This window comes from Megalobrama amblycephala, linkage group LG2, assembly GCF_018812025.1.
Source record: "Megalobrama amblycephala isolate DHTTF-2021 linkage group LG2, ASM1881202v1, whole genome shotgun sequence".
NCBI classification, from domain to species: domain Eukaryota; kingdom Metazoa; phylum Chordata; class Actinopteri; order Cypriniformes; family Xenocyprididae; genus Megalobrama; species Megalobrama amblycephala.
The window spans coordinates 44093135-44120108 of record NC_063045.1 but is presented as its reverse complement, the minus strand read 5'-3'; the positions used below and the strand labels follow the sequence as shown (position 1 = coordinate 44120108).

Below are 26974 nucleotides of genomic sequence, written 5' to 3'. Positions count from 1 at the left end.
AATGCCATTAAACATTTAACAGGCGATGGGAAGTCTGTGGGTTGCGGATGTTTGCCATCATTCAGGGCGCATTACCATTATCTATCAAGTGCAAAAATAAATCAATCCCTACGTTGCCAGAGGGACGAGCGATGGATGCAATTAGAGGCGCAAATGGCCGGTAAAGGCCACGCGACAGCGTCGCGATCATTTGATCTAGATCTGATGAACGCGTCGTTTTTCTTTGAAGCAGACGAGACATGCCAGAATACAATAGTAGGATATGCGGATATTGGCCAAGGTGTCAATCATAAAATCTCTATTTCTTATAAACAGGCCATGACAGTCGGTATTGCCTGACCAAAGCGCACCTATTCAATACTTCTAATTAGATATCTCATTCGTGAGCGGTGCGCCAAACAGATAGAGACGAGTTACTCGCAAATGTCGTGCAAATATACATGTATGTAATATAACAAGAGACATCAGAAATCCGCTTACCGCGATGAAAGGGTTGTTGTCGATGCGTCTCCGGTTCTTTCCCGGTGATTATTCGTACTTCAGTGCTGAAGCCGGTGTTTATGCCATCGGTATTTTTTTCTGAGGTAATTCGTCATGAATGTGTCGCAGACTCTCGCACATCAATTTACCTTCTTCGCGTCAGTCCGTGTCCCCAAAACAAGAAAAGAAAAACGGAAAGAAATAAAAGAAGACATAAAAGGAAGGAGCGCAGTGGAAAATAAGAAACGAAAAAAGAGAAAGGGGAATAAACACCTCTTAACACCTCCTCCTCCTTTTTCTTTCTTTTAATCTGACAACACCCGTGTCTTTTGACAGCGAGGTTACCACATATTTTATTACTATAAAGGAGGTAGGGAAATGATAAAATAAAACAATAACAGAAACAAATGCGTATAACGCATTAGCGGCTAACTCAGCTCTCTGTCGTCATGGCGACCCATTTCAGAGTCCGTTCGTGCATCAAAAGACACCAAATAATAAAAACCATCCGGTGGCACGACTTCTCATCTGCTCAGTCTGTCTCACTCACAAACCAGTCCTCTTCTTGTGTGAGCAAGTGATCAAACAATTATGATTCTTTTTCGTTTCTCTCACTGGTATCTAATAATGGCGATAATAATTATTATTATTCCCACTCGCGAACAATGACGATGTATATGCCTCTCATGTATCCATTCCGTACTTCACGCACAGCTGTCAAGATTCGGGAGTCCTGAATCCCGATGTCCGCCTCTCTCTCTCTTTCTCCCTCTCTCTCCCTCACACACGCACACGCTATGGCAAGCCGTTTTAACATTTAATCTTCTAAACTAACTAGCTACTCTCAGGTAGTTTCTAATTGGCCCTTCGCAAAGACCCGCCCCCCTTAGTTACTGTTGCTTTGTCCGACAAGCCGTGGGCTGTCACACCACATGCAGTGAAAAATACATCGCGGAGCAAAGAGGATACTGACAACACGTCGACAGACAAGACAAAGCAGGTTACTTATGATATTAAACAAAGTCCCAGCTTTCAAACTGTATAGTTTTTTTTTAAGAAATTCAAACAATAAAAACCGTTTTGTGGCTCTTTAATGTGTTGTGACCATGGTCGTGACAGATTGCTGTAGCACCTCAGCTAAAGAGGCTCGTAAACCAATCATCTCTTCTTAATAGTTCACTTTAGCATCAAATAAACATGAATGAACATGAGAAGGAATGTTGTTTCAAACGCAGAAAGAAATTAATACACACAATTTTTTGAGTTTAACTCCACCGAGGTTAATCTTCTAACTGCTTTCTCTGACAAAATGGCAGATTCAGCATTCTGATTGGTTAGATCGCTTGTCAATCAAACTCCCAGCGACGGGTCAATTAGTCTCCTAAATAACCGATAATATCGAAATATATATCATATATATATATATATATAAAATAAATTCAGTTTCACTAGTAACTATTCATTACTAGGCCTTGTTCTTTTGCTAGTCACTATCCCAACAGTAGGCAAGTTTCACACTGAGCCATCGGATTTCAACAAAAATATTTTAATTTGCGTTCCGAAGATGAACGAAGGTCTTACGGGTGTAGAACAGCATGAGGGTGAGTAATAAATGACATTTTTGGGTGAACTAACCCTTTAAATGTTCAGTCATATAGCAAGAATGTATAACGTAAGCCTTGAACATGCATTCAAGCAAGTTGCGGTTTGACATGGTCGAAAACATTTTCAGATCATTCAAACCAAAAAGATTTGTTCTGGTTTCAGAGTTCATTAACATCAAATCAACCAAAAACATCATATTGCTGCTGATTTTATTTGATTTTTTCAGAGACAGATGCAGCTTTTATTTGTGTAGGCCTATATTTAAAGGTCCCGTTTTTCGTGTTTTTTTGAAGCTTTGATTGTGTTTATAGTGTGCAATATAACATGTGTTCATGTTTCGCGTGTAAAAAAACACAGTATTTTTCACATAATTTACTTATCTGTATACCGCTGTTTCCACTGTCAAAAAAACGGGCTGATGACTTCCTTGTTCTATGAAGTCCCTCCTTCAGAAATACGTAACGAGTTCTGATTGTGCCAGCGGTTCCTGTGTTGTGATTCGACAGCAGTTTAGCGCATCTTGCCCGGAAAGGTCACGCCTCTTACCATAACGTGTGCTGCACATAGTTTTACATGTGGATTATTGTGGTGTCGTGCCGAATGAACACAAAAGACAATAATTCCCGAGAGACTGAACTCTTTAAGCAGCGACAGAAAATGTACAACGTTAGCACTCATTCAGAAGAGTACCTCATACGGAAAACAACCATATACATAAACATAGTCCCCTCTTGTGGCCATTATGTGCACTGCAGTCCAACATTAACTATTGCAGTAAGGATGCCACAATTATAATTTTCGGGAACCGAGTTAAACATAAATTGTAACCATTGATCTCTAAGTACAGCGTCCCTGGGAAGGCCAAACAAAGATGATTGGACTGCGGGATGAAAATAACAGCGTTTCGACGACCTGGCGACAAACACACTCTACAAACGCAACTCTTGCTCTTCTCTGTGGGAGTGCAACAAGACCACGCCCCCTTTTTTGTGTATTCCTGTGGGCGGAGGTTAGTCAAAAAACTGTTTTAGTGACGTCATTAAAGAAGGAAGTAGAGGGATGTAGTCCAAACTGGCCGTTCGATGTAGGCGACTTCTGTTAAATAAAATATCTCGCTTGGCATTGAACTTTGAGCTTTAAAATTTTACAGATTTTATTTATACTCTAACAGCAACATTACACACTAACTAAAGTTTGAAACATGGGATCACGAAGAACGGGACCTTTAAAGCGGAACTCAGTAAGATTTGCGAAGCTCCCCCTACAGTTTCCTTCAGTGAATCACACTGTTGTAATTACTCCAAGCGCAGCTCTGGACTACAACGACTACAACGCTCACCAGTGCAGTAGTTTTGCAAATACAGCACAAGAAATCTCGATGGAGGTGGGAAATTTTCGAATTGTCTTATAAAGTCATAATATATACATTGATTTTGAATTACCATAAAGCATTTTGTCACTCTCACGTGAATGTGAACATGAGGCGAGATTGTGTCGGGTCGGCGAAGCTCAACTTGCAAGTGCTGTTTTCTGGCGTAGACGTGCCAGAGGGGGTTTGTGCACGCCTCAAACACACCACTACAAGTCAATTAACCATCGTAAGGACTTAGAAAACTATTTATGAAGGTAAAAAAAGTTACTTAGTTATGCTTTAACATTTTAAAATGGTCTATTGCTTAACTGATGCCGTCTTAAAGGTTTAGTTCACTTTAAAATGAAAATTACCACCATATTTACTCACCCTCAAGCCATCCTAGGTGTATACGACTTTCTTCTTTCTGATGAACACAATCGGAGCTGTATTAATAAATATCCTGACGCAATCCAATGGCAGTGAACGGAACAACGAGTACAAAGTTTAAAAAAGTGCATCCATCTATCATAAACGTACTCCACACAGCTCCGGGGGTGTTAATAAATGCCTTCTGAAGTGAAGCGTTGCATTTGTGTAAGAAAAATATCCATATTTACAGGTTATAAAGTAAAATATCTAGCTTCCACCAGACCGCCTTCTGTATTCAACTTATGAAAAAAGTGTAATGCCTTGCAGTTCAAAACTACATCCTACGCCTTCCGTATTCAACTTACTTTTTTAACTTTGTTATAAAGACTCTTTAAACATGATCATCAAGCAGTATTCATAAAGTTGTATTTTTTTTTTTAAAGCAGTTGTATTATTTTTCTGATTAACTTATCATTAACTTATCATTTTGAAAATGGTAGCAACAACTGCCTATACTGAATTTATACACTGTAATACACACACACACACATATATATATATACATATATATATATATATATATATATATATATATATATATATATATAGAGAGAGAGAGAGAGAGAGAGAGATAGATAGATAGATAGATAGATATATTTAATGTGCCCTTGAACTACAGAGAAAAGGTGCTTTAAGAGGAGCAACACCACGAACGCGGGCGCTGCATAGGCTAATTCTGTCATGTAACACCACATTTTTTTGCATTAAAGCCCTTTTTCTCTACAAAAAGTGTTTCCAAATTTAGTTTTTCATTTTCCACTGAATTATGCGATCGTGTGAGCATATTAGTGGCTTCCAGCGCAGTCTCCCTGTGTTTTCATGTCAGAGATCACTGTTATTACTCATATTACATGTTTATAACCCGCTCTGGTTCTTCTGAGGACAAAGTTTCAAATTTCTGTGTTATTTTCTGTCCATACTAACCCAGAGAAATGTTTCTACACGAAACATGAAGCTAATAAACATACAAATATAACAGCATATGATTTGTATGTGATTTTCATGTGATTTGGGCTATTTTTATAAGAATAAAGGATTTTTACATGAGAAATGTTACATTGTTAAATTACAATTTATGTTACAATGTTAATAATGTTACAATGTTAAATTATTACAAAGTCAATAGTGGTTTACAGTGAGTTTAGAGTAAAATCGAAGTAGCCTATAAATTGTCATGTGCAGCCTTATGCTAATTGGAGCTATAATTCACCTGTTTCCCTAGACTGGTTAAACCCAGCCTGATCTGCCGGCGATTTGATTTCGCCCGGCAACTCAGTCTGGAAACCCGTACATTCATTTCTACTGCTTCTGTTACACTTTTGCAGGAACCAATCACAGACTGGCTTATCCACCTTGCTCGCTATTGGCGGGTATAACACGATGACGATAGAGAAGCGACGGCAAGCACGACCGTCAATCCAATTCCTTTTAACCTCTCGACGATGCTGAATGACTTCTCTAGTTTAGCAAACACATCGCTCCATTGGGTGTAAATACCACTCACTTTCATGTTTTTTTTTTTTTTTTTTTTTGCACAACCTGCAAAAATCGCTCGATGCCATTGCTGCTTCTGCAAACCGCTGATCAATGCTACAAACCAATACAAACTAAACCTGTCTGGAGTTTTCGCGTCGCTCTGCAAAGTACGTCACCCGGATCGTTGATCTGATTGGTTGAAGGACTATCCAATTGCGTGAATAATGGTCGTTGATCACGCCTCGTGTGCAGTAGAAAATACATACAGACTCCCCAGACCAATGTTCAATTTTAAATTGAGCTTGGTCTGGTGATAGCCAGACAACTGTTTCCCAGATATGATTATATTTCGTGATATGTTGTCATAAAAAATTCATGGATTGTCGTAAGAAAATGCTTTGTTTTGTTGTTTAGAAAGAATTTTGATAATAGGTGGGTATAATGTATATATTGGGATCAAAGGGATATGGATGGGCAAGCCAAGTAATGCTAGAGTAAAATAATGCCACAAGTTACATTTGTTCTTGTCATCTTTTTGCCCAACAGGTAACGTCAATATTTCCAGCTGCTGAATGTAAACTTTTTTAAAATTGTAAAATGTAAAATTGCAACAACAACAACAACAACAAAAATCTTTCTTTTTCAGCCCCTTTTTATTGCATGATAAAAACTGGTACCTGTTTTCAAGTAAAACAGGTAAAACATATCAAAGATTGCTAGTGGTTACTTGTCACTTCTGGGATTGTGACTAGTAGCAAATGAACAAGTACTAGTCTCTAATTAATAATTAAACTGAAAAAGAAAGATACAAGGCATTATTAGATTATTTACTAGTAAGTAGGCAATAAGTACAAGTAATGTAAAAACAGGGTAACACTTTATTTTAAGGTGACTTATTACACGTTACTACATGTACTATGTAATAACAGTAAATTATGCTAAGTTACAGGTAACTAACCCTAAACATCAAACCCTAACCCTAACTGTAACTCTATAGTAAGTACATGTTAATATTACTCAGTACTTATTTGAGTAAGTACAATGTAACTATGCCACCTTAAAATAAAGTGTTACCAAAAACAGACACTAGTAAGTTTTAAGGCAGGGTGTCAAACTCAGTTCCTGGAGAGCCACTGTCCTTGCAGAGTTTAACGCCAACTGTAATTAAACAAATCTGAACCAGATAATCAAGGTCTTCAGGATAACGAGAAACTTCCAGGCAGGTGATTTAGAGCTGGTTAAAGCTACACTCTGCAGGACAGTGGCCCTCCAGCAGCAGAGTTAGACACATGTTTTAAGGAATAAATGTTTAAACAGCTTGCCACACTCACACACATTTAACAGCTACTGCAGATTGATTGCAATTCTTAGCACTACCTCCGGTGGCTGTAGCATCCCTTATGTTCACGTTTTCACATACTGACGCTTTGTCTGTACTGAATTTACATTCTGTGCTGCTGCTTTAAGTACTCTCATCCAGCTCTAATTAATTAATCAACGTGATTGGGACATGAATTCACATGAACCCTCCAAATGCGCCTCTATGGTAAAACATTTCTCCCGCCTTGAGGATCTGCATCGGCATGACGTAAGGAAAAACGTCAAAGTGAAACAGTCCTCTTTTCATCTTGCATCATGAGCTCACTGTGACGTGACAGATGCACTGTTGCTACAAGTAAACTACTGGTCAGGACTTGATCAAATGGTATCTAGGTCTGTGTGAGAGAAATTCAGAAAGGTGGTACCACAATGTATTGTAGTATACCATAGTAATGTAATATCAGTGATATAGGCTATACTATGGGAATGAATTATAACTGAATTCATGCACCATAGTATGTACATGGTTCTCTAAAACACTAACAAATATCATGATAGAAACCATGATACACGTCTATGATATTACTATGCTGCACTTAATCAAAAATCATGGTTATATCATATTTGTCATATTTTTAAATGACAATCTACCATAGCCTAGAGTAAAAATATGATTTATTCTTTATAAATCAGGGTATAATTAAATTATTATTTATTTACACACACACACAGAAAAAAAGACTTACAGGCTCTAGTGCTGAAACCAATAATAAATACCCAGATCAACTAATTATAATGTCTGTTCCTTTCATTCCCCACTCCACCCCCACACATATATACAGTACATGCTCCAACACACACAACTGATAGAATATTTACAAATATTTATTAGAAATGCACCTGTGTGCGTGACTTTTTTTGCAGATGAAGGCTGAAATGCTGTACTTGTAAAAGTTTGTCTTAGCTTGGATTACAAACTAGTCCTAACAGAGGCGATATGAGACCCATTTGGACAACAAAACTAGAACGCATATGATTAAATGTCGCCCTCTAGTGAATATTACAGGCTATCATAATACTGATGTGGTTCATCAAAGTTGACAGGAATCTAACTATATATTAATAAAATTATATTTAAAAACATGGTCTCAATTATCAAACGGAAGGAACATCTATTTACTCATGCTCGTTTTAAACCTGTATTACTTTCTTTGGACTGTGGGGAAAAAAAAAAAGAGAGAGATAATATAAAATATAATAATATAAATAATCATAATACTAATCAGTTGTTAATAAACAAATAATGAATAACCAGTTATTCCAGAAAATAATATAGTTATTGCTGTCTGGAATACAACTGTGGACAACTGTGACACTGATCAGTCAAATACTCTTTTATACAGACTAAGCGCAATATTTCACTATTTCGACCTCTTTCACATCAATGCATGTTAGAATAACTCATTGTCGCCATCTTGCGACTTAAAGCGGTTGCTATGACAAAGCACCTTAAAACATTTGATTGATGCTAGAACTTTAGGAGTCGTAATTAAAGGGTTAGTTCACCCAAAAATGAAAATTCTGTAATTTATTACTTACCCTCATGCCGTTCCACACCCGTAAGACCTTCGGAACACAAATTAAGATATTTTAGTTGAAATCCGATGGCTCCGTGAGGGCTCCATAGGGAGCAATGACACTTCCTCTCTCAAGATCCATAAAGGTACTAAAAACATATTTAAATCGGTTCATGTGAGCACAGTGGTTCAATATTAATATTATAAAGCGACGAGAATATTTTTGGTGCGCCAAAAAAACAAAATAACAACTCATTTAGTGATGGCCGATTCAAAACGCTGCTTCAGGAAGCATCGGAGCACAATGAATCAGTGTATCGAATCTGCTGTTCTGAGCGCCAAAGTCACGTGATTTCAGCCGTTGGCAGTTTGACACGCGATCTGAATCATGATTCGATACACTGATTCATTTATGCTCCGAATCTTCCTGAAGCAGTGTTTTGAAATCGGCCATCACTAAATAAGTCGTTATTTTATTTTTTTGGCGCTCCAAAAATATTCTTGTCGCTTTATAATATTAATATTGAACCACTGTACTCACATGAACTGATTTAAATATGTTTTTAGTACCTTTATGGATCTTGAGAGAGGAAATGTCATTGCTCCCTATGGAGGCCTCACGGAGCCATCGGATTTCAACTGTAGATTATTAATAAATATTGTAATAAGTGATTGTCTTGTTGCAAAGCTAATCATTTGCAACACTAATGGGCTATTAATAAGAAGCAAATAATGTAGCCAGCTGGTTATCATCGCAAAGTAAACCCCTTCAGTTTGACACAAAACTCCTCTCTTCTTGTTTTGCCTGTTTATCGCTTGCCTTTAAATGATCTTATGGCCAGAGGGAAGAACATAGTTTAATTGATTTGGGATTACTACTCATCATTATCACAAAACAGATACAATTGTCATACCAAATGCTTTTAGAATCAATTCTACACCCACACAAGCATTTGTTAACTGCTTAAACCACCACAGACAGGCCTACTGTTTGTTTACACAAGATACAAACAAAGACATAGATCCTATTTCTCAAATGTCTCAAAATCACTAGAATTCCAATTATGAACTCAGTGCTCTTTATGACTTTGAATGTGACACCAGACAGGGTGCAAGTTATACTTATATACATATATGCATGACAGATAAGAGAAAAGCACTGTCATCTTATATGTTCAAAGAGTTATGGCCTCATATCCAAAGAAAAAAAAAGTTCAAAGAGACTTAAGAGGGGTAGAATGATGGCAAAATATACTAGCTTAACAACAGCCCAGAAAATGAAAAATATAATCATTTATAATGAATGAGAAAGTTGTTTATCTGCCCTCCCTCACTCATTACATTTAATATATGTGCTAGATTGATTTTTTAGTCAATTGAAGGTCTTGCTCCACATCACACCATAGGGGGCTCAGTGTGTGTGTGTGTGTGTGTGTGTGTGTGTGTGTGTGTGTGTGTGTGTTCTCCATAGCTTGGGGTTATAAGAGGAGAGTGAGTCAAACAACAAACAATCTCTGTATAATTTAAAGGAACAGTACACTACAAAATATAAATTTCATTACTCACCAGCATGTCATTCCAAATTTGTTATTTTTTTCCTCTGCTCTTTTGCAAATGTGGATGATGGTCAGGGGCCGTGAAGCTCCAAAAAGAAAAAAAAAAAATCATTAAAAAGCATCATTAAAGCATCACATAAAAAGTCCATACAATCCAAGAACTTTATTTGAGGTCATCTGAAGCTATGCTTTCATTGTATGAAAAAAAGCAGTGTGAACATTTGGATAAATATCGTCTTTTGCGTTACACTTTAGAAGGCAAGCCATATTTGTTTGAAACGTGAGGTTCGAGTAGTTCGAATTTAACTATACCTGAGGGTGGCGCTGTTTCGCAGATCTTGCGGAGTGCTCCACTTCTCAGATCTTTCCCTCCCACGCAAATTCTCTTCCCCCTTTTTTTCACTGTCTTCAAACTCGTCATTCCCCCTCTCTCTGTGTCTAATTCCCTTTTTCTCTCAATATCACTTGAATGACAGCTGTAAGCCTCTTAGGATCTTTTCCTGCAAATGGTGAGGCTTTTTTCTCAAAGGGGAGAAAAAGGAGATTCACTCAGTGGGGACATTCACCTCATTTCCCATTCTGCCTTTTCTTTCCTTTTCTCACTCACTCACTCTCACCCTCTCTCTCTCCTCTATCACTTTGCAGTTTAATTGCCATAACAAATATGAGAGAGGATTTATCAGAGGCTGTGAAAACCCAGGTCAGTGGATATATACAAACCCTGGTGATTATATGTTGTAAATAAATAAGGTTCTCGCATAGAAATAAGATGTACACACAAACAACAATTTGTGTAAAAGTATAATTAAAGTATATTAAATAAAATAAAACACATGAGAGAATGAAATAAATTAAACTCTAAATCTAAATCAGAGGAATGTATGCTGCACACACATCTCGGAACCAAATCATTAATGCATTATGAATCCTAATGCATAGGCACACATACTCACAGACACACAAGCACGATCAAACACTTTCCATAACCAAGACAGTAACCAGATAAGAGAAATCTCGTTAAAGGATTTAAATCCAAGCTGAGAAGCCCTGTAGGGCTTACACTTTCTCGTCTCTTTCTTCTTTCACTTAAATAGATGGTCTTTTAAACAGTATTGAAACTCTGATTCTGCATCAGTTTCAGATATTCATGTCCCTCTGGACAAGAAAAGTCTGTCAATGCTAGAAACAATGTAATGGCAAAAACACAATGCAATGGCACATACACAACTCTCAAACAGCTGAGTTGCTCTTGGTCTGCTACACTTTTGTGTTGAATTTGGTAACTGTCAATTTAATGCTAAGACTGTTTACTGCATCAGATCTGAAATTTAAAATGAACACAAATTGAAACTCCTCTTCAGTTCAACTTTTGCCAACTCGACTACTGTAACAACTACTGTAACACCTACACAGCAAAATCTCAAGAGTTAAATCAACTCTGCTCAGAGTACATATGGTCCCTCTCTATACAGTGTTAAAATAACACTGAAGCAGAGGGAAAGTTAATGAGATAATTAAGCAATTAATTAAGTGATGAGTGAGCATTAGTGATGAACACCTGCTGTGAACAAGCAGAATCAATGAAGAAAAGAGAAACACAAGAACTACAACTGACTTTGGTCACAGACACATTAATTGCTTAATTATCTCATTAACTTTAACTCTGGTTCAGTGTTACTTTAACACTATTTAGAGAGGGACCATATGTACTCTGAGCAGAGTTGATTTAACTCTGGGGATTTTACTGTGTACAGATATAAATTAACATTCGTTTACAGTAGATATTCTAAAATAAATACAAAAAAAGGAATATATATATATAAATTATTTACATGTTCTGATTAACAGTCTTATTCAGAATATGAGAAGCCAAGATTTTGGCATAGTCCGGGTATGCCAAATGGTTTAATGGGTTTACATGACATACTGTACATAATCAGAATATAAACACAGTCTGAAAATAAATGGGATATTCTTAAGCATGTAAATGCAGTCAGTGAGAATCCCTCTTTAGCAGCTCTGAAGGGGAACTGATGGCTTTGCAGCTGAGGGCAATAACTATATGTCTTAGTATGTGACAGAGATTAAACAGTTTAGGCACAAATCAGGTCAAGCTTTAAAACGATTAACAGCAGAGCTAAATGATCGAAATGCAGAGCATGCTGGAAATATTAGAGAAAAATGATGATACTGCAGTCTTTTCTTGAGTCAATAATTTTGTTACTGACAACCACACCATATAACAGCTGTATCTTCATTTGGGAGGCTCTGCTGGGAAACCTAGTCAGATTTTTTAAAACAGAATTCATTTGTTGTGAACTGAGGGAGTACATGTGACCTCAATCTGAGTTTGGACAGACAGCAGGGTCTTTCTAATGGGCTGGCAGGAGACAGAATGTCTTTTTTTTTAATAACAAGGTTTTAATTAGGAGCCTCAGGCTCTGGTAAGGAAAGACTGGGTGTGGAATGAACTGCAGTTTCACAACATTTTCATTCGGCAATTAATTATCACATTCATTTTGATTAGAGAAAACACCTTTCAGCAAATCTCCTTTACATACAGGTGCAACTTTATTATGACAGTCGGTAACACACACACACACACACACACACACACACACAGATTTACACAAATTCCAGTAAGTCACTTTCCCTCGTTTCCTGATTAGTGTCCCCGAGGCCTGTCATTCTCTCCCACCTCAGTGGCAGCAGCATAAAGTGAGGGAATACAAATGCTGATGGAACTCGCAGGAGAAATCACAGGCTTTCTAATTACTGCACATCAGTGCCATCTCCTTAGATAGTGCACCAGATGCCCGTCACACCTGCTAAATCAACCAATTCGGAACCCATCAGAGAATCTGTCGGCCCCAAGAGTCCCGATGATTAGAGTCACTGATGAATCATTAAAAAAAAGAATAATCTAAATCAAATGAACGACACGTTGTGTCATCCATCTCGTTGATTTATGCAGATGCCGCTCAGCTGTGATGCTGAAATAAGAGTCACCAGAGGGCAGCAGCAGCATGTTGCATTTCAAAGCGCCCTGTACATCTATACCTCTCGTTTACTTTCTCTGTTATTCTGTCTCTCTCTCTCTCTCTGTCCTAATCCATTGGAAGCTCTGTTTGCGGGAGATAGTCACGCTTTGAGTAAAACTATCAGGAGTGAGGCTGAGAGAAGGGAGAGTAAGGAAGTGGAGAGCGAGAGAGCGTGTGAGAAAGATTGGGGATGGAGTTGCTCTCCTTAAGGACATGGTTGAGACTGTGTGTCTGCGCTCTGGTCCTGATGGCTCTGGAAGCTTTGATCTGGTCTGGACTGGCTTTTCCATCCATCCCATCCCATCCCCTCTCTTTCTGTCTCTCTCTCTCTTTCTAATATGTGTGGATGTGGGATGTTATTTCACACAATCAGCACAAACCAGGCCCTGCTCACTCCACCTCAGGGCCAGATGCATACCATTCGGCACCTCCTGTACTCCATTCTTCCACCTCCTCTAACACTCCCTTCTCTTGCTTCTTATATTGACCATGTTTACATGCACATCATTTTTGTGATTACCCATATTCTAGTAAAGCCTCTATCCCAAAAAAGAGGTTTACATGTTCCACAGCCATTGGAACATCCTTGTAAACATGTATTCACTGCTATTCTCTTGTGGAAATCCTGGAGAAGCTTACTCCTGTCATTATTAAATAGTTTTAGTAGTTATACACATTAATCAACTAATCGCCCTTGACAAGAGCACATAATAAATGTATGCTATGAGGTGCTTTCACTCATTTCTTGTTTTCAATACCCTCAATATGTACAAATTTTGTACCTGTAGGGGTACAATATTTTGTCACATGGGGCAGAATCCTCAAAGAAACATATTTGTAACTTGTTATTTATCTCTAAAAGTTTCATAGGTTCCTACTCTAAGGAACTAAAGCCACGGTCACACTAGACTCACTACGGATTCTGCAAAGGTCGTTATATGACCTCACACTCTGCTGCGTCTTTTTTATATTCTTTGACTTTTTTAATATTCTTTGATAACATCTACTTTGACTCTCAAACACTAGTTGTAGCTGAGGCCTGGAAGAGTCTGATTCATGTTGCTGACATGTCGTGAAGACGCTGTTTTCAGCACTGCAAATCCACTTTGCGTGCACTTCAAAAGGTTGAGGAATCGCACTGGAATTGATAACGGGAAAAAACAACACCATTGTTACTGTTTGTATCACTGTGGATTAAGCACTGGGGAAGCCTCCGGAGCTGAAATTCAGATATGGTAATAGGTGTTTTGTTTCTGAAAAGTGCTGGAAGCGGTAGACCAATCACATCAGACTGGGCCAGAGCAGAATCAGAGCAGAGCAGGCTCACAGAAAGGGGTTTAGAGACAGTGAATCTTCAAAAGAACTATTTTCAGACTCTGAGAAATTAGGTGATGTGCAATGTAGGGCTGTGTGATTAATCAGAATTGATTTTCGATTTTGGTTTCCAATGATTATGAAAACAAGTTATCATCCAAATCTGCCAAATAAGTGAGTGTTGTAAAATGTAGTCTACTGTTGCCAAACCGCAGGATGTGCTTGATATTAAACAGTGTTATTAAGCCGTAAAAGAGATACTGCTCCCTAGGCAGCTTTTTGACCATGTGCTCAGAGATGGGATGGAACACGCATAAGCAAAGTATACTATGGGCTTTGGATACCTAAACGGTCAAATAGCCTACGCACAAAAATGCTGAAATGCTGTTTTGGCGAGTATCCTCATAAACCCAGTCGATTATGTATTAAGTAAATGTAAACAGTTGAGAAAGAAAACACAAGTGTAATAGTATTTTGGATCCGTGCAGCTCTTAAAGTGACAGCAGCCTAATAAACCTACTGCAGTCTGTCATTAATGTCAATCAAACAACAAAAGACAAAGATAAAATCGCTCACTGCTCTTGAATGGAAAACGTTTGTAGTTGTAATTAGGATTAGTCTATATTTAATTTATAGAGCAGTGTTATTTTACATTTGATTACTTTTCTGTTTTAGGCTTCTACTTATCTGAATACCACTGTTATTACATCTTCCTGAAAAACCTAAAGCACCAGTTTATTTAATTTGTATTTTTGTTCTTTTGTATTTATTTGTCAGTTTTGTTTGTAATTTGTTTCTTTGTTCTTATTGTATTGCTGACTGTTTACTTACATTAGTTAACCTAATATTAGTTTTCGATAATAGTTATGAAATTATGAAATTATGAAATTGACACGTATCATAAAATAAGACTTTAACCATATCACCCACCAATAATCGTGTTAAGTAATCATGATTTCAATATTCACTTTAAAGTCTTTTAACTCACTTTAATTTAGCCAAGAGGTCACGCTTTGATATCAGTCTTCAGTTAGTCAAACACCTCCACGTGATTTGAATTCGAATTGATCAGAGTCCACCAAACCTGAACTTTGGAATGCGGCAAAATGCGAAACTTCTTCACGAGCTTGCGTTCCCAGTCTGCATCATTCATATACGTATAAATGAAGGTCAGTGGAACGAGAAGTGTAGTGTGACTGCCCCTTAAAGGATTAGATCACTTTCAAATTAAAATGTCCTGATAATTTACTCACCCCTATGCCATCCAAGATGTTCATGTCTTTCTTTCTTCAGTCGAAAAGAAATTAAGGGATTTTTCTCCATATAGTGAACTTCAATGGAGCCCACATGGTTGGAAGTCAAAATTACAGTTTCGTTGCAGCTTCAAAACGTTCTACGCGATCCCAGACGAGGAATAAGGGTCTTATCTAGAGGAACTATCACTCATTTTCTAAAAAAAAATAAAATAAAAAATGACATAAGTTTTAACAATAAATGCTCATCTTTAACTAGCTCTCTTCTTCTTCTTCTCTATTAGAATTCCGGCAGTGTAGATGCTGCTAAGTGTATTACTGCCCTCCACAGGTTAAAGTTTGAACTAATTGTTATATACTTGCACTAGAATATTGTATATGACAATTTAGTTTTAACTTTGACCTGTGGAGGGCAGTAATACACTTAGAAGTGTCTACACTGCTGGAATTCTAATAGAGAAGAAGAAGAGAGCTAGTTCAAGATGGGCATTTATGGTTAAAACGTATAAAATGTATAATTTTTTTTAGAAAATGAGCAAAGGTTTCTCTAGATAAGACCCTTATTTCTCATCTGGGATCGCTGTTAACTGTAATTTTGACCTTCAACCGTTTGGGCTCCATTGAAGTTCATTATATGGAGAGAAATCCTGGACTGTTTTCATCAAAAACCTTAATTTCTTTTCGACTGAAGAAAGAAAGACATGAACATCTTTGGATGACATGGGGGTGAATAAATTATCAGGAAATTTTTATTTAAAAGTGGACTAATCCTTTAATACGCACCTTTTACGGGTAAAGAAAGAATAAAGTGGTCCCCAAAGCTGTTTACAAGTTTTTGTTTTTTTACAGTGTAACTTGACTTAGCACCCAGAATTACTTGTGTATGAACATGCACACATAAAAATAAACATTGTTATAGTGTCCATTCAAGGTGTTACATGGACATACATTTATATATATATATATATATATATATATATATATATATATATATATATATATATATATATATATATATATATATATATATATATAGGCATATGTCAGTTTTCAAGAAAATCAGAATATTGGCATAATCTAGCTATGGCAGTTGGCTTACATGACACATCACGCATAACTAGAATGTGACCATATTCCAAAATTATTTATCAATTATTCTGGTGCATTTAAAGCTGCAGTAGGGAGTTTTTAGAAAACGTTGACTTAGCCTGAAAATTTGAACAAGCACAACTCACAGGTCACTCCCCCTTGCTCTCTGCTGCGCTATAGCCCTCCCTCCACAGCTCCTCCCCCATCACAACGGAGCCTGCCGTGAACGCGCAGGCTAGTAAGCAAGCAGGGCCACCGATGACGGCGGATAAACAGTTATGGCACATTCACTGGTATGGACGAAACATCAACAATATGATTTACAATGACTATGGCCTGCCCATACTTTGACCGCAAACTTGGTCCTCAAAACATTACGTATTTTGCAATACATGTAATGTAACTATATGACGTTGCACTATTTCTATAAGTAATAAATAGCTAGTAAGATAATATAACGGTAACTAACGTTACAGTATGCAAGTAATTATTCTATCGATATGTAATGCTAAATAAGGTTTGCTAGTACATTATTTCAGCAACATGACAAGCCAGTGAATTAGTAGGTTTCAATAGTTGCTTTGCAGAGTGCGTGACATTTTATCTGTATGTTATGCAGCTAGAGTTTTGACACCGAGTCAATGGGCTCCGACGAGGAATCCACACCCACAGCGACTTCGAGGAGTCAACGGGCGGGGAGAAGAGGAAGCCGTGGTGTGCGCGGAGCATCAGGCAGGGGACGGGCAGGCCTGTTTTGAAATTATCTTAGTTGTGTAGTTCTTAAAAAATGAAACAAATCAAGCAGGGATACTTACTTGTCAAGCAAAAATGTGGCTAACTCTGCATCGGTTTTTAATCCTTTCAGGACACGTAGCTCCCTCCACCTCGGAAAAGCCGCTCCGATATTTACCCTCGTTTTATTTCGGGCTCTATCTAATTCTTTCTTTTTGGCTTTTTTATCATCGTCATCTGTCTTTTTCCGTTTACCCGTCTTTATTTTATGAGCAGGTGCCACTCGAGGAATTGGCAGTTTGGATTTTTTGATAAGCAAAGCTGCGGCACACCGGTAATCTTGAATTTGAACGGCTGTACACGCTGTGCATGAGAGGGGTGTGATCAGTGCGCACGCGAGCTTAATTGACACTGCTAAGACACTCCTCCTGGCTCTGATTGGTTGTTTCTTACCGGGAGCAGTGTATTTCTGCAAATGGCAATAGGACCACTGGGAGGAGCCAGAGGAGCTTGATTTTTTCACAGATTATCTGTCTCATATTCTACTGTCAGGACATAATGACAGGTTTAACAAATATGTAAAAAATAAATTTTTACAAAAGTTACCTACTGCAGCTTTAAATGCAGCTAGCAGTTCTGGAGCAAGGTTATAATCGTTAACGAAAACGAACGAAAAAACGAAAACTAGGTGGGAAAAAACATTGTCGTTAACTGAAATAAAATAAAAACGAGGCATTACAAAAAAACGATAACTAACTAAAACTGTAACGTGTGTTTGGCAAAACTAACTAAAATAAAATAAAATTATAGATTAAATGTCCTTAGTTTTCGTCTTTATCAATGTCTTTCATAGAGCAAATAACGTTCAGCTGCATTTCCTTTCCCTGCGTCTCTCACATACACGCGCGCGCACACACACACACACACACACACACAGCCCCTCCCCTCCGTGCACGCCGCGTCTCCATGAGAACGAGTGTTCGACTTTGAAAGCAAGTTCGCTAAAGGTTGGTATCTCGTGAACACCTTTACACAAACACACATTAAAAAGTGGTATAAAAATATTTTTAATTCTGAATATAACTTTGTCAGCGTGTTATGTCGACGCGAGAAGCGATTGCTACTATAGCAAGTTAACTAGTCGCAAGTTTGAGGTAAAATGCACTTGGGTTGTCGATGTCAAAACACTATATAAGCTGTGATTCAAATATTAAATAATGTCATTTGTTTACTCTTACATTGAATGTTTGCTGCTTCAATCCAAATGTGTTTGCATAGTTCACCCAAAATGAAAATTACTGTGAGAAAAAAATCAAGTTTATAGAGTTTTAGTGTCACTGAAGGTAAACCTGCGTTGCTCATTGTGGTTAACGTTACCTCTCTTAACGTGCTCTTGCTGAATGGCAAGGATTGCACTATGGACTATTGTACCTTTTGTATGTTTTCATTTTTTTTTAACTGTATTTATTTTTTATAACGAACAAGCTGCGATGTCACATTTCCGCTGCTTTGTTGTGTGTGCGTGAGGCGCGGGCGCGATCAAACAGCTGTCTTTGCAGGGAACTTGCCTCATCGTCATGGCAACGGTTCGTAGTCAGGTCAGATTACGTCAGAGTTGGTTGCCGTTTGTTGGATGCTCAGACTACCAAACTAACGCCGATTAAACATGAACAGACGAGTTTGTTGGTGTTTGTCGGTGCGGTGTGAATTGGCCTTTACACTGAATGTTTGCTGCTTCAATCCAGACTAGTAGGCTTTTGTAAATTTATTAACTGTTATAGGGTGTGAAAATTGTACAGCTGTGGTATTTGTATAGGGTGTGAATTCTGTATAGAAGATGTGTAGATTTTTGGTAGATTTTTTGGGCAATTTTGTGAAGGTGTCACACACACCCACTTTTTTTGTTATTTGTCATGTTCTTTTCTCAGATTGAGCTCCCTGACAATCTGACAGAAATGTCTTGTTGTGGCTTAAAAATGGGTTGAATAGGCTACATGCGGTTCATGTATGTCTTCTTTAGTCTGTTGGCTCTTTAGGTTTTTTACTGGCACACGTCACTTACACATTTTGCACTTACTTCAGAGTGTTGAGACTGTTTACATATTTGTGCCCATATGTACATTTTATGTACTGGTTTTATTTTTTAATGAATATTTTCTAAAATTGTATGATGTTTTTGTTGAGTTATTATTACACAATACTTTTTCTGACCTTTTTGAATCTTGCCCCTGACAAATAACCCAAATTACAAAAAAAGACTAAAACTAACACTAAAACTAATAAAAACTAAACTAAAACTAAGCATTTTCAAAAAATAAAAACTAAACTAAACTAGCAAACCCACTTTAAAAACGAATTAAAACTAAACTGAATTTGAAAACAAAAAGTCAAAATGAAATAAAAATAAAAACTAATGAAAAATGCAAAACTATAATAACCTTGTTCTGGAGTAAGGTCAATGGTATTAACACAACTAAAAATTATAAAAAATAATTAACAGCAGGGCTAAATGATCTATACACAGTGCATACTGGAAATATTTAAAGATGCAAAACAAAGAGATGAGAGAATTGACAGGATAGAGGATGTTTACAGTTTGGAGGAACGGCTAGGACAAACATGATGCACTCACACAAAAACACACACAGAAGCACATGGCACAAATCTGCTGAGGATAAGCAGATTAAATACACAGGGTTTCCTGGAATGTGATGGGAGTGGTCCCCACTGACATTCCAGATCCACCAGCCTGTCCTGGTTATGTAACCAACCAATGTTTCAGTTACCATGCTGTCAAAACATTAAGTGTCACCACAGTCCCAAAACACCACTAGAGAGTCAGCTTAGTCTCTAATTCTGCCTCAACTTAAAGGCCTGTACACACCGGGAAGAATATTGCGCGTGATTATCTCCAACGTTTAACACCTCGTGACTAAACAAAGGGCACCAATGTGAATGTGCACACCAACACAAAAAACGGCAGGTGTAAAAGCATCATTTAAAAAAAAATAAATAAATAAATAAAACGCCTCAGGTTCTTCTTTTTTTTGGTTTGATGCACCGCGTTAAAAACTGGCCGACCAATGAGAATGCCGCTTTTGTTCACGTGCATGGACCTGCTGAAGTTACAGTAAAACACGACTTGGTGGCACTCAAGCACAAAATGGTCTTACCGAGCACACATTGATACCAAAACAATGAAGAGGAAGTAAGTAGATGAGAAAGACCCCTACAAACTATCCATGAGCCTCAATCAGCTCCCTAGCTTCCTAGGTCATGTATCAGTATACCGTGTAAATGAATGTGGCCGACTCCCTGATCAGTGTCCTGGCTACTGAACTAGGGAGCTGATATGATACTTTATGATACTTTATTGTCAGAACATGTCTGAAATTTTTCTTGCATCACAGTATTTTCCATGTTTGCAACAATCATCTCTTACACAACATCACTTAATCCACACACTCAAAAAAAAAAAAAAAAGATTATATTTGGGTCTACATTGGATACTCATACAATGCCTGTTTTATCCATAATAGTAAAATCAGGCAAGTTAAACTTATAAGTATTTAGGTGTAATGATCGATAATATGTTAACATGGAAAGATCACATTGATGCTGATTGAGATGCATGCTATGGGTGCTCTGCCAGTTCTTGGCCACACCAATAGATGTGTATTATTTATGTATTTTCACTGTTTTTTTTTTCTTTTCTTTTACATTCAAGAAATATAGTTGAGAATGTCTATTTCATAAATATGTTTATTTGCACTACCGTTCACTTGCACTACTGTCATTGTGACTTATTTACACTACCGTTTCTGACTACCATCTCCTCATGTCATGTATATGCCATATATGCCATTTTATATCTGTATTTTTATCTTTTTTAACTTTTTTAATATCATAAATATGTTTGCACTACTGTCAGGAAGTGCTCTGCGCATCGCCAGTGAAAATCACTTTGGTATGAACACAAAAATCGTCTCGAAAAATGCTGGCAATAAGCGTGCGCAATATTCGTCCCGGTGTGTACAGGCCTTAAGTCTGGTTTCATCACTTTAGCTATGTAGTGTAATTCCAGCAATACTACTAATTACAAATTAAAATGTATTACAACCCGAATTCCCAAAATGTTGGGACGTTTTTTAAATTTTAATAAAATGAAAACTAAAAGACTTTCAAATCACATGAGCCATTATTTTATTCACAATAGAACATAGATAACATAAATGTTTAAAATGAGAAAGTTTACAATTGTATGCACAAAATGAGCTTCTTTCAAATTTGATGCCTGCTACAGGTCTCAAAATAGTTGGGATGGGGGCATGTTTACCATGGTGTACCATCTCTTCTTTTCAAAACAGTTTGAAGATGTCAGGACATCGAGGTTATGAGTTTCTGGAGTTTTGGTGTTGGAATTTGGTCCCATTCTTGCCTGATATAGGTTTCCAGCTGCTGAAGAGTTTGTGGTCGTCTTTGACATATTTTTCTCTATAGGTGAAAGATCTGGACTGCAGACAGGCCAATTCAGCACCCAGACTCTTCTACGATGAAGCCATGCTGTTGTAATAGCTGCAGTATGTGATTTTGCATTGTCCTGTTGAAATACACAAGGCCTTCCCTGAAATAGATGTCGTATGGAGGGGAGCATATGTTGCTCTAAAACCTTTATATACCTTTCAGCATTCATAGTGCCTTCCAAAACATGCAAGCTGCCCATACCGTATGCACTTATGCACCCCCATACCATCACAGATACTGGCTTTTGAACTGAACGCTGATAACACGCTGGAAGGTCTCCCTTCTCTTTAGCCCGGAGGACACGGCGTCCATGAATTCCAACAAGAATATCAAATTTGGACTCCATTTTAAATGAGCCTTGGCCCACAGGACATGACGGCGCTTCTGGACCATGTTCACATATGGCTTCCTTTTTGCATGACAGAGCTTTAGTTGGCATCTGCAGAAGGCACGGCGGATTGTGTTTACCGACAGTGGTTTCTGGAAGTATTCCTGGGCCCATTTAGTAATGTCATTGACACAATCATGCCGATAAGTGATGCAGTGTCGTCTGAGGGCCTGAAGACCACGGGCATCCAATAAAGGTCTTCGGCCTTGTCCCTTACGCACAGAGATTTCTCCAGTTTCTCTGAATCTTTTGTTTATGTTATGCACTGTAGATGATGAGATTTGCAAAGCCTTTGTAATTTGACGTTGAGGAAAATAGTTTTTAAAGTATTCCACAATCTTTTTACGCACTCTTTCACAGCTCTTGCCATCTTTACTTCTGAGAGACTCTGCCTCTCTAAGACATCTCTTTTATAGCTACTCATGTTACAAACCTGATATCAATTAACATAATTAGTTGCTATATGTTCTCCCAGCTGTATCTTTTCAAAATTTCTTGCTTTTTCAGCCTCTTGTTGCCCCCGTGCTCAACTTTTTTGAGACCTGTAGCAGGCATCAATTTTGAAATGAGCTCATTTAGTGGATTGTAACACAGTTCGTAGATATGGGAAGAAGGAGGCGGGAACCAGCGAACGTTTAAAAAAAACATTAATACAAAATAAACAAATACAAAACAAATGCTGACAGAAACATAACAAATCATAACATAAAATCCAGGCCTGGTCCTCTCTCAGCCTTCACTGTCGTCAACTCCTCCTTTTATGCTTCCGGAGTTCCTCCGTGAGAGACACGAGACCCGCCCCGCCCTGCTCGTCACATCGATAAAAGTGTAAAATTTCTCAGTTTAAACATTTGTTATGTTATCTATTTTCTATTGTGAATAAAATATTGGCTCATGTGATTTGAAAGTCTTAGTTTTCATTTTATTCAAATGTAAAAGACATCCCAACATTTCTGGAATTCGGCTTGTACAATAATTTAGATTTCATGAAATCATTAACATTTCCTTGCTTTAAAAGTTAAATAAATTCAGCTCAGTTAGAATTAACAAAACTCAAAAAACTTGACTCACTGTCACTATGCCGTTTTTGGTGCTCCTAGTCTCCAGTGTGGGGAATTACTTCCACCTCTCTCTTTCTACAATCACACCATGCCTGATGTTTAAAATGGCCTCCACATATTTGGTGCAGAGTGATAAAAATTCCCAAAGAGAATTCAGAACGGCCATCAATCACAGACAGGATGGAATAAACAGTCAAAACGGATAGTCTCTCAGACACTCACTTGATATATGCGAGTTTCTCTCAAGATGTATAGATATAATGCAAGATAAGTTTTTCTGTCACTCTATAAAAACCATGTTTATAGGCAAACTATTTATTGATTCTTGCCAAAGCAAGTACTACTACTATTGCTCATACTTAGGGTTAGCAATTTGGTGCATGATACCTACAATCATGCGGCTTGTTGAGAAGAGGCATTCAATTACTTTTCTGAGTAATCAGACTAGGATAGTCCCAAACCTCTCTTACTTTCCTCTTGTGCAGAACACAATATTTGAACTGTTTTTATAATGCAGTGAAAGTCAGTTGGGCCCAAAACCACACTGGACTCTTTGACATTCATTGTATGGACAAAACAAACCCCCACAGCAATGTAGGCTTATGGTAAACACTGCTCACATTTGCTTCAGAAAATGTAAAAACAAAGAAAAAAAAAAAAAAGAAAAAAAAAATTTGATGGCCGTAAAGGGATAGTTCACCCAAATATGAAAATTATCCCATGATTTACTCACCCGCAAGCCATCCAAGGTGTAAAAAATTTAATTAAAAAATATCCTTTCTCTCCAAAGATTTATAATGGTAGTGAATCGGGGGCCTGTTTCTAAGCCAAAAATAAATGCATCCATGCATCATAAATGTAATTCATACGACCCCAGGGGTTAATAAAGGCCTTCTGAAGTGAGGCAATGGGTTTTTGTAAGGAAAATATCCATATTTAAAACTTTATAATCTAAAATAACTAGCTCCCGCCAGACGACCGTATGCATACTGCGCAAGTCGACTTGTGCCAAATGAGCTCTTTGGAGAGCCAGGATATTTTTAAATATATCTCGGGTTACTCATTTGGCACAATTCGACTTGCACAGTATGCACAGGGTTGTCTGGCGGGAGCTAGTAATTTTAAAGGTGCCATCGAACGTTTTTTTACAAGATGTAATATAAGTCTAAGGTGTCCCCTGAATGTGTCTGTGAAGTTTCAGCTCAAAATACCCCATAGATTTTTTTTTTAATAAATTTTTTTAACTGCCTATTTTGGGGCATAATTAGAAATGCACCGATTCAGGCTGCAGCCCCTTTAATTCCTCATGCTCCCCGCCCCCGGAGCTCGTGCTTGCCTTAAACAGCATAAACAAAGTTCACACAGCTAATATAACCCTCAAAATGGATCTTTACAAAGTGTTCGTCATGCATACTGTATGCGTACATCAGATCATGTGAGTATAGTATTTATTTGGATGTTTACATTTGATTCTGAACGAGTTTGATAGTGCTCCGTGGCTAACGGGCTAAAGCTAACATTACACACTGTTGGAGAGATTTATAAAGAATGAAGTTGTGTTTATGAATTATACAGACTGCAAGTGTTTAAAAATGAAAATAGCGACAGCTCTCTTGTCTCTGTGAATACAGTAATAAACGATGGTAACTTTAACCACAGTTAACAGTACATTAGCAACATGCTAACGAAACATTTAGAAAGACAATTTACAAATATCACTAAAAATATCATGATATCATGGATCATGTCAGTTATTATTGCTCCATCTGCCATTTTTCGCTATTGTTTTTGCTTGCTTACCTAGTCTGATGATTCAGCTGTGCACAGATCCAGACGTTAATACTGGCTTGTCTAATGCCTTGAACATGAGCTGGCATATGCAAATATTGGGGGCATACATATTAATGATCCCGACTGTTACGTAACAGTCTGTGTTATGTTGAGATTCACCTGTTCCTCGGAGGTCTTTTAAACAAATGAGATTTATATAAGAAGGAGGAAACAATGGTGTTTGAGACTCACTGTATGTCATTTCCATGTACTGAACTCTTGTTATTCAACTATGCCAAGGTAAATTCAATTTTCCATTCAATGGCACCTTTAAATGATAAAGTTTTAAATATGGATATTTTTCTTACAAAAACCCATCGCCTCACTTCAGAAGGCCTTTGTTAACCCCCTGGGAACGTATGAATTATATTTATGATGGATGGGTGCATTTATTTTTGGCTTAGATTCACTACCATTATAAATCTTTGGAGAGCAAGGATATTTTTGAACATATCTCTGATTGTGTTCATCTGAAAGAAGATAGTCATATACACTTAGGATGGCTTGAGGGTGAGTAAATTTTCATTTTTGGGTGAACCCTTTGAGGTAACCATAACTTTTGTTTTCTAAAACGGTAAATTGATAACTTTTTTTAAATAAATAAATACATAACTTACAGTGTAGCCTGTTCAGATCCTTCTCATGAAATATGCACCTTCAAAATTATTTTTAATTTATTTTGTGCAGCAAAAACAGGTGCATATTTATTGTGACCCAGCAGATAACCAGACGCCCAGTCTAATGCTTTCAATAAAAGCAGCAGTGCTCTTTACTAAACATTTAACCCATACAGTCTTCATTCAAGCTTTAGTCTGTTACACCATTCTGACAAAAAATAAATAAATAATTTAAAATATTACAATAAAATGCCATGTTTTTATTGAACAGGTATAGTGGGTGTTTTACAGCAAGGCAAAACCCTATGCTGTGCGGTTTTCTCTCTGCGCACCAGCTGCAGTGGTGTGTAAGTATGACTCAGGTTCTCTCAGCAGGTGCAGGATGGGAATCGTTAGGAGGACACCTTGCTGAGGGGTGGGGGTGTTCACAGCCTGTTTATCAAGGTGTTTTTCACAGAGCCAGCCAGTGTTCCCCCTTTTGCTTCTAATGTAATTCATCCATCTTTCACTCCGTCCTTGTTTTCTATCCACCCTAATTTGCCCCTCTCTTTCTCTCCTCTCTTTTTTGCAACTATCATGCTGTCTCTCTCCCTCTCTCTTTGGAGCATTGTTAGTCTTGTGCATTTATCTTCATTAACAGAGTAAAAGTATTAATAGTTTCTGGGGCAACACATGAAGGATGTTGCAGCTACTGTACATATTGGAGGGAAGAAGGGTGATGGGGATTTACTGAGCAAATAAACGCAATAATCGAGTGGGATAGGGGAAACCAGTGCGTGTTGTGACATTGTTTCAATGTCTGTAACTGCTTTCTGTTTTTGTAAAACGAGTCACAAACTTTTATATGACATTACCATATTTTTATGCCACAAATTAAAGTCATTTAGACAACTCACCACTACACTGTTTAAATAAATGTCAACTACAAACAGTGTATTCCTCCAATATTGGAATTTTTTGTAACACACAAAGGGCCCTATTTTAACGATCTATGCGCATGGTCTAAAGCGCATGGCGCAAGTGTGCTTAGGGTGTGTCCGAATCCACTTTTGCTACTTTAAGGACGGGAAAAATGGTCGGCATGCCCGGCGCATGGTCTAAAAGGCTTGTCTCTATTCTCTTAATGAGTAATGGGTGTGTTTTTGGCATAACGTGCAATAAACCAATCAACGTCTCATCTCCCATTCCCTTTAAAAGCCAGTTGCACTCGTTGCGGATTGCAACCATTGCGGATTTGCTATTTACATGGAGGAATTTGTAAGTGGAAAAACTAAAGGCTTCTCTAGCAAGGAAACGGATCTGCTCGTGCATAAGGTTAAAGCACGTAA

At 37.7% G+C, this 26974-nt stretch overlaps 1 protein-coding gene and 1 long non-coding RNA gene across 4 annotated transcripts in view; both read right to left on the bottom strand.

The window, feature by feature from the left end:
• The window catches only part of nlgn2b (neuroligin 2b), a 106860-nt gene extending 105578 nt beyond the window's left edge, over positions 1-1282 (bottom strand). Inside the window, exon 1 of one of the 2 annotated variants that reach the window (XM_048178018.1) lies at positions 481-1282. The gene's annotated coding sequence lies outside the window, so the exon portion shown is untranslated. The remainder of the gene's footprint in view (positions 1-480) is intronic. The other variant, XM_048178026.1, reaches the window with a different exon arrangement.
• A 6972-nt stretch (positions 1283-8254) lies between these two features.
• Positions 8255-26974, bottom strand: part of LOC125259964 — a 66925-nt gene continuing 48205 nt past the window's right edge. For both annotated transcript variants that reach the window (XR_007182944.1, XR_007182938.1), the window contains exons 5-6: positions 9808-9883; positions 8255-8290 (exon numbers count right to left, since the gene is read on the bottom strand). This is a non-coding gene — a long non-coding RNA (uncharacterized LOC125259964). The remainder of the gene's footprint in view (positions 8291-9807; positions 9884-26974) is intronic.